The sequence below is a fragment of the Ovis canadensis genome, chromosome 15 (assembly GCF_042477335.2).
Source record: "Ovis canadensis isolate MfBH-ARS-UI-01 breed Bighorn chromosome 15, ARS-UI_OviCan_v2, whole genome shotgun sequence".
NCBI classification, from domain to species: Eukaryota; Metazoa; Chordata; class Mammalia; order Artiodactyla; family Bovidae; genus Ovis; species Ovis canadensis.
The window spans coordinates 56,704,869-56,713,299 of record NC_091259.1 but is presented as its reverse complement, the minus strand read 5'-3'; the positions used below and the strand labels follow the sequence as shown (position 1 = coordinate 56,713,299).

Below are 8,431 nucleotides of genomic sequence, written 5' to 3'. Positions count from 1 at the left end.
CATTTTCTATTTTATTATATACAAGCTTTTTTTTTTTTCTTTCCTCTGGAAATAGTGTTCAAATTTGAGCTGAGAAAAGAAGAGAAGGAAAGAACAGATATTTGAGTATAAGCTGGGAGAAATAAATGGGAAAAGAGAAAAAAAAAGTGAGGTAGGCAAGTGAGATTGGAGGGAGGAAGATAATGTATGTGAGTGATGAGAGGACATATGTTCTGTGTTAGAATGATGATTTATCAGTCCTTGCTTTGCACAGGATTGAAAGTGAAAGTGAAGTCTCTCAGTCGTGTCTGACTCTTTGTGACCCCATGGACTGTAGCCTACCAGGCTCCTCCCTCCATGGGATTCTCCATGCAAGAGTGCTAGAGTGGGTTGCCATTTATTAGTTCACCTGAAATGCATGAATCCTGGGACCATACAAGAGAGAACATGGTTTCAATATGCACACTCTTAAGGTAGAAAAACACTGTTCAAAGTAAGGCCTGTCTACACTTATATTACTCTTTCTAAGTTCTTCTCATTTGATAATGAAAGTCTTCATATTAAATCATAAGAATAATGATTGTTACTGAGCTCCCTAAAAGGCCACACCAGTATTCTGAACACTTTTTTCTTTAGCTCTAGAGAAAAAAAAAAAGTGTCTATTAATCACCAGGAGTGATTAGTCAGACAAGAAGGAAAACTGATGATACTCAAGAGCTTACAAAGTTTTCTTGTATGATGCTAAGTCAATAAATATAATGTATTGGTCACAGTGCCTAAATGAAATTATAAGCCCATTCAATGTTTATTATTATTGCTATTTTCATTATCAATACCAATAGCATCATCTCTATTAAGTCATGGTAAGTTTCATGTCAGTGAAGTCTATTTGGCTTATCATCCTTGAATCAATACTTATTACCATCCTTTTTAAAGTCAGTTAAATTACTGCAATGCCAAGAGTCACACTTAATCTGATAAAATAGCCCTGATACTTCATTCTCATTCTCTTTCTCTCTCCCTCACCCTATTTCAGGATTCAGTATCAGAGGACAGAGTAAAAGATGACAACCTCTTCAAAGTGCACTAACCTTACAGACATTTGGTACACCATGACTGGGATCCCAGGGCTGGAAGATGCACACACGTGGATCTCCATCCCCAGTTGTTCCATGTACATAGTCGCTGTTGTAGGAAATAGCCTCTTACTATTTCTGTCTTCACTGAGCACAGTCTTCATGAACCCATGTACCTTTTCCTCTCCATGTTAGCCTTGGCAGATATCTTTCTTTCCACTGTCACCACACCCAAGATGTTAGCAATCTTCTGGTTGCAAGAAGGGGGTATATCTTTTGGTAGCTGTGTGTCCCAGATGTTTTTCCCCCACTTCATCTTTGTGGCAGAGTCTGCCATATTGCTGGCCATGGCATTTGACCGCTATGTAGCCATCTGTTATCCACTAAGATATACTACCATTCTAACACCCTCAGTCATTGGAAAAATAGGCATTGCTTCTATAATTAGGAGTTTCCTCATCTGTTTCCCCTTGGTTTTTCTGGTTTATCAGCTTACTTACTGTGGAAGGAACATTATTTGTCACTCATACTGTGAACATATGGGCATTGCCAGGCTTGCCTGTAGTAGCATCCAAGTCAACATCTACTATGGGGTGATTGTGGCTCTGTTTTCCACATGCCTGAATGTGGTGCTTATCATCATCTCTTATGCCCTAATACTGTGTACTATGTTTAGAATTCCTTCCCAAGATGCCCGGCTCAAGGCTCTGGGTACTTGTGGCTCCCATGTCTGTGTTATATTACTATTCTATACCCCAGCCTTTTTTTCATTCTTTGCTCACCGATTTGGGGGCCACAGTATACCACTCCATGTACATATCCTTCTTGCCAATCTTTATGTGGTGGTACCACCCACTCTCAACCCCATCATTTATGGAGTTAAGACCGAGCAAATTCAGGAGAAATTTATCCAGATCTTTTCTTTGAGCAAGAAATTTTGTTGATGTAGATTAAACAGCATAGTTCTTTACTTCTTTATGTAACTCCACTAATTGAAGTGTACCTACAATTATGTTGTATATCATATTATGCCAGAATTAAGACAGAACAATAGCATTAAGATTTGAGTAAATCAGATTATGTTAAAATCTTGTTTCACTGTTTTTGTTCAGGACAGTGTCAGACCATGGACATTTTATCGTCTGTGTAATAATGAGTTTTGTTACAAGTTTAAAGCAAAGAAATTCAATAGCTAATTTTAAATTATGTTAACATAGATAAGCAGGAGAACTGAAGACACAGCCCACCCACACACACTAAAAAACATGAAAAAAAAATCTCAAATCAACTTATCAGGGTTTTAGTTTATTCTCCTATAATATGACCTCTGTAAATCAGAGAAAATAGTACTCATATATTTAGCATCCTGATGTATTAGCTGAGCATTTGGGCTCTAAGTTCAAGTCTTGAATTTCAGATGTATGGCCTTGGCAGAGTGCATTTGCTCTTTCTGGAATTCTGTACACTTATCTTTATAATAGTCACAAAATATTGTGTAACTTATAAGGTTGTTAAAATTATTAAGTAAATTGATTTATATAAAGCTTCTACAATACTGCACAGCGTGTAATGAAGATGAAGGAAGGTTGTCTGTTGTTACTATTACCAGTAATACTACTGTAATCAGTCTGCATCCTACATACACTGGACCTGCAGGACAGAGAAAGGAATCTCCTTTATATTTCCTCCTTATGTATAATACACATTGGTAAGTCGTCTCCAGCTCCATGACCCCATGGACTGTAACCTACCAGGCTCCTTTGGCCATGGGATTCTCTAGGAAAGAATACTGGACTGGATTGCTATGCCCTCCCCAAAGGGATCTTCCTGACCCAGGGATTGAGCCCCCCTCTGATATCTCCTGCACTGATCAGAGGGTTCTTTTCCACTAGTGCCACTTGGGAAGCCCATATTTCCTCTTTCCTAAGTATAATTTCAGGCATTATGGGACATAATGGTTTTAGGTGATCTTGAGGCATTAAGCTATTTTAATTTTTCACTCTGGAGACAGGAGAAAAATTTACCAGAGGTAGAAATTTACAGATTATTAGCATGTGTGTGTGCTAAGTTGCTTCAGTTGTGCCTGACTCTGCGACCCTATAGACTCTAGCTCACCAGGCTCCTCTGTCCATGGGTATTCTCCAGGCAAGAAAACTGGAGTGGGTTGCCATGCCCTCCTCCAGGGGATCTACCCTACCCACGGATCCAGCCCGTGTCTCTGTCTCCTGCATTTGCAGGTGGGTTCCTTACCACTAACATCATACATTAGTAAAAGCACTGGAATGAATCAAAAATCTGCATCTGCTCCTCAAATGAATGTCAAAGCTCCTCTTGATCATTTTATAATCATACTATAGACTGCATTTATTTTACCATAGTGGTAATAATTATTACTCTTACTAGCAACAGTAAAAGGTATTCATCAGGGAAGAAAAGAAACAGTGAGATGTCTGAGAACATAAATGATTTATAAAATAATAAATAATAAAGAATATTTTATGTGTTCACTTGTACAAGTAATAATGAAAACTCTTGAACATGTTAATGTCTTCACAGCATTGATGACAAAAATGAAAACTAGAAATATAAATTACGGGCTGAATGTATTGCAATACATTTTAAAAACTTGGTACAATTATTACTGAATATGTTACTACAAAATGTTAATATGGAAATAAGCTTAAAACATTTTAAAGAGTAATTACAGGTTGCAGAACAATACATAACAGATGATCTTAAGTAAGGGAATGTACACCCATATATTAATGTATGGAATCTTACACACAAGTGTATTTGCATAGAAATTCTGGTAGAATATATAGAATTCTCCTGATAGTGTGTATATTTTTAAAAGAACATTTAAATTAAACTAATTATAAATAATTAAATTATATCTACTGATTCCTGTACAAGATGAGATATTTAGCATTAGCATGACTTAATATTATTCTACCTTCCCTGCAGCTATCCCTATTATTTTCTTAATTGCTTAAGTATCCAGGATTTATATTTAATTACTTTAATTGTCTCAAAATTATCCTTTTTTTTTTACTCTGATGGAGGATATTCTGAGCATTTTCGTAGTAGGATTTTTATGTAAGTAAAAATAGAATTTCTATTTTATTTTACAACTTAGCAGTGAGCAAAAGAAATCTAAGTTTATCATGATTTCCAGATTTGTATATGATTACTGATTAATTGTATTGTTTCTGATTCTTTCTGTATTTACTATTTTGCTTAAATTCTGTGCTGTTTTCCCTAGATATTGAAAGAAAACAGGAGTATACAGAAGTGATTTTGGCAAATTTTTGTTTCCCATACATGTATAAACATCAAATTTTTAAAATATTTTAAGCTTATTAAGTATATTATACTCAGTAAAACTTTCAATTCTTTCTCTTCTGTAGAAGAAAAACTCTGTAAGTTCTATCTTTAAAGTCCATTTTTAAACTTTTAAAATCATAATGTGAGTGTATTCATGTACAATCAACTATAGTGATTGTGAACTCTTATATTTTCATAAATGCTAGTTGGCCTAAATATTGCTTTAGGACTTGAAATTTGATTCATTGTTCTGTTGATACCTGTTTACAAATGATAACTTTATTATTTTATTGCTGGATATCACACATATCTCCTTGAAATTTACAAGAATGAGAGTATGAACTGACTTTTTAAAAGATTAATATAACTTACAAACAATCAAAATTATCAGGAAATAGAAAATATACAATTACAAAATAAAAATTAACTTCATTATGTTTAATAACTAAGACAAATGAGAAAACCCCTTGCTATGTACAAACTACTGAAGCTCATTTAGAAAGAAATAGATAACCTAAGTACTCTCATAACTACTTGAGAAATTGTAGTTTGAAACCTTGCAAGAAGGAATTTTCCAGACCCAGATGAATTTGCTAGATGAATATGACCAAACATTTAGAAGGAAAATAATATGGATTTCATAAAAACTTTTATCAGAAAATGGTAAAGGATAGAGCCCATCTCAAATTATTTAAGAAGAGCAGCTCTATGCTGCTATATAATTGAGAGTATGCAAGATAAAGAAACCACTACAATATTTTTATAAAGAAAATCCCCTCTCTTTCCACATATATTTGTTCTTCCCTCAGCTGTCTATATTTAAAGCCACACTAATCCTGGGATCTTTTTCTTCTGTCGATCAGCATCATGGAGCATTCCCATTTTTACAATTCTTAGACATGTCTTCCTTTGGAGTTAAGTACCTCACAAGGTCTGTTCACCTCCTCATACATTAGTTCACAAATTTAAGTTCTAGCCATGTCAGTCTTACACAGTGATAGCAAGTACCTTTTCACAGGGGCTTGTTGGAAAAGACTCTGATGCTGGGCAAGATTGAAGGCAAGAAGAAAAGGGGATGACAGAGGATTAGATGGTTGGATGGCATCACCAACTCAATGGACATGAGTTTGAGCAAGCTCTGGGAATTGGTGATGGACAGGGAGGTCTGGTGTGCTGCAGTCCATGGTGTCTCAGAAAGTCAGACGTGACTGAGTGACTGAAATGAACTGAACTTCCAAGTGGTGATAGTGGTAAAGAATCCCCCAGTCAAAAGTCTGTTCTATACATCTGTGTCTTTTTTGCTGTCTTGCATACCAGGTTATCATTACCATCTTTCTAAATTCCCTATATATGTGTTAGTATGCTGTATTGGTATTTTTCTTTCTGGCTTACTTCACTCTGTATAATAGGCTCCAGTTTCATCCACCTCATTAGAACTGATTCAAATGGATTGTTTTTAATGGCTCAGTAATACTCCATTGTGTAGATGTACCACAGCTTTCTTATCCATTCATCTGCTGATGAACATCTAGGTTGCTTCCATGTCCTGGCTATTATAAACAATGACTGTACACCTGTGGCAGATTCATGTTGATGTATGGTAAAACCAATACATTACTGTAAAGTAAAATAAAGTGGAAAAAAAAAAAAAGAATCCCCCAGTCAATGCAGGACATGCAAAAGAAGTGTACTGGATCTCTGGGTCAGGAGGATCCCTTGGAAGAGGTCATGGCAACCCACTCCAGTATTCTTGCCTGGAGAATGTCCATGGATAGAGGACCCTGGTGAGCTAGAGTCCATAAGGTCACAAAGAGTTGGACACAACTGAAGCAACTTAGCAGGCACAAACTCCAAGATCTCATAAATATCAGTATTTTTGAAGATTAAAAGAAATAGATAAAGCATGGGTCACTGTCTAATACTGTGTATTTGGCACAGTGTGACTCTGGTTGTTTTCTTTAAATTGACAACAGCCCATAGGAACTCTTTAGCAACCTCCAGGTTATAGAGAAGCTAAAAAAAATCTGAAAATATGCTGGTCCTGGTAAGATAATAAAAGTAAAAAGAGAAGTAAATGTATTTTAATTATAATGTAGGACCAGACTACTAGTTACAAAGAAACAGACTACTAGTTACAAAGGCAATAATTCTAAAGAGCTATTCTAACATCCAACCACATATTTTTAAAAACAATGGGGTTGGGATTGTTTGCAAAATTGCCTTGAAGCCATAGACACAGAGAGGGCTGTGAGAACTAATGATGCAATGAGAGAATCAATGAGGCCTCAGAGTGGATCCAGCAAGTGCAAGGATTTACCATTCCAAGAGGAAAGCACCAGCCCTACAAAATTCAGCAAGAGTTTAGAAAAAAATAAGAGTTCTTCACAGAGACAAGGCCAGTTAATGTGCTCTGGAACTATGTGTCTTCTTGCAGGAGCTAATGACTAAGAATCATCTCTTTTCCTTGCTAAGGAGTCTTAATACAACATTTTAAAAAATTCCTAGATATCTGGATATCATGTTACTTAAAATGAACTTTAGAATGTGCATCTGGGTAATTTACTAGCAGTCAAGCTTTGAGACTCAGTACTTTCACTGCTGAGTCAGGGAATTAAGTTAATTAATTAATTAACTCCTGGTCAGGGAATTAAGATCCTGCCACAAGCAGCACAGAGTGAAAAAATAAATTAATTAGTACATTCGATAAAAGAATGTGTATCTGACATATCAGGCAGAAACTGAAGAAATGTATATCACAAAGTGAAGTGAAGAAGTGAAATGAAGTCGCTCAGTCGGTCCGACTCTTTGCGACCCCATGGGCTGTAGCCTACCAGGCTCCCCTGTCCATGGGATTTTCCAGGCAATAGTCCTGGAGTGGATTGCCATTTCCTTCTCCAGGGGATCTTCCCAACCCAGGGATGGAACCCAGGGTCTCCCGCATTGTAGACAGGCGCTTTACTGTCTGAGCCACCAAAAGAAACTGTTAATAAAGGAGTCAGGAAAGTGTAATTGTGATTAGCAATTATAACTTAAAATAGTGCAGACAATATATAGAATCATAGTAAAACTTAAGAATGAGAAAGAATAAGGGTTTAAATACTGTTATTAAGAGTGAAGTTAAAAAAAATAAAAGTGCAGTCATTTTCATGTAATTAATTGGAATTGCTAGTTTGAAGCATTAGGACACAGTGTAGGCTTGTGACTAAAGAGGACAATCTCTGGAGTCAGATTTCTAATAATCAAATCTTGGTTCCATTGCTTCTAGGTATAAAATCTTAGGGAACTTATTTTGTAAGTGTGGATATTTTGTTAAATTGAGGAAATATTAAGGCACATAACAATATCTGGAACACAATAAGTGTCCAGTGAATGTCAATAGGGACTAACAGAGTTTTGCCAAGAGAACGCACTGGTCATAATAAATACACTCTTCCAACAATGCAAGAGACAATTCTACACATGGACTTCACCAGATGGTCAATATCAAAATCAGATTGATTGTATTATTTACAGCCAATAGGAGAGGTTCTCTACAGTGAGCAAAAACAAGATCAGGAGCTGACTGTGGCTCAGCTCATGAACACCTTATTGCCAAATTCAGACTTAAAATAAAGAAAGTAGGGAATTAGACCATTCAGGTATGACCTAAATCAAGTCTTTTACGATTATATAGTGGAAGTAACAAATAGATTCAAGGGATTAGATCTGATAGACAGAGTGCCTGAACAATTATGAACAGAGGTTTGTAACATTGTCCAGGAGGTGGTGATCAAAACCATCCCCAAGAAAAAGAATGCAAAAAGGAAAAATGATTCTCTGAGGAGACCCTACAAACAGCTGAGAAAAGAAGAGAAGCTAAAGGTAAAGGAGAAAAGGAAAGATATATCTGAATGCAGAGTTTCAAAGAATAGCAAGGAGAGATAAAAAAGCCTTCCTAAGGGATCAATGCAAAGAAGTAGAGGAAAACAATAGAATGGGAAAGACTAGAGATCCCTTCAAAAAAATTAGAGACACCAAGGGATCATTTCATGCAAAGATGGGCATAATAAGGA

General features: G+C 36.1%; 1 pseudogene; it reads left to right on the top strand.

Annotated features, from left to right (window-relative positions):
- Positions 1 to 1,043: 1,043 nt before the first annotated feature.
- On the top strand, positions 1,044 to 1,999 carry LOC138420470 (olfactory receptor 52Z1P-like; annotated as a pseudogene).
- The last annotated feature ends 6,432 nt before the right edge of the window (positions 2,000 to 8,431 follow it).